Source organism: Sinocyclocheilus rhinocerous, unplaced genomic scaffold (assembly GCF_001515625.1).
Source record: "Sinocyclocheilus rhinocerous isolate Xijiao unplaced genomic scaffold, SAMN03320098_v1.1 C35702972, whole genome shotgun sequence".
Classification (NCBI taxonomy): Eukaryota; Metazoa; Chordata; class Actinopteri; order Cypriniformes; family Cyprinidae; genus Sinocyclocheilus; species Sinocyclocheilus rhinocerous.
In genome coordinates, this window is record NW_015760572.1 from 1 (window position 1) to 590 (window position 590).

The window sequence follows — 590 nt, forward strand, 5'->3', positions numbered from 1 at the left end:
GACAACTCTATGCTTGCATGGTATTAAAAATACATTACAAGTGACATATAATTCTGTGACATTTTAAGATATTACATTTAGGTTACATGTTATTTTTTTGCCACTAGTGGCACCAAACAGAATTGCAAAAATACTGATTTTTCAAAGATGTTTGAAATGCTCCTCCTGTATGCAATTGGTCAGCCAAACACATATTCCCTAAAACTACACCACTGGTCAAAGCAGTGTTTTTATATGAGATCAAGTATTAGATTTTCATTCCATATTATCTTTTAGGCTCACTGCCATTGACATCAAGTATCAGATCTGGAAATTTGGAGTTGTGTTTACAGACAATGTAAGTAATTTTTTCTTCAGGTGTTAAAATCTACAGTATTTTCTAAAACCGCAGACTTTGCAAAACAAAGTTCAAGTCAAGTGGGCTCATGTGTTTTTTTTTATTTTTATTTACAGACTTTCCTCTACCTGGTGTGGTACACAGTTATGTCACTTCTTGGACATTACAACAATTTCTTCTTTGCTTGTCACCTGCTGGACATCGCAATGGGTGTCAAGACCCTGCGTACAATTCTTTCCTCGGTCACACACAA

At 35.1% G+C, this 590-nt stretch overlaps 1 long non-coding RNA gene across 1 annotated transcript; it reads left to right on the forward strand.

The window, feature by feature from the left end:
* Positions 1 to 584, forward strand: LOC107735044 (uncharacterized). The gene is made up of 3 exons (XR_001639267.1): positions 1 to 20; positions 277 to 337; positions 454 to 584. It is a non-coding gene; the product is annotated as an uncharacterized LOC107735044 (long non-coding RNA).
* Positions 585 to 590: the final 6 nt, after the last annotated feature.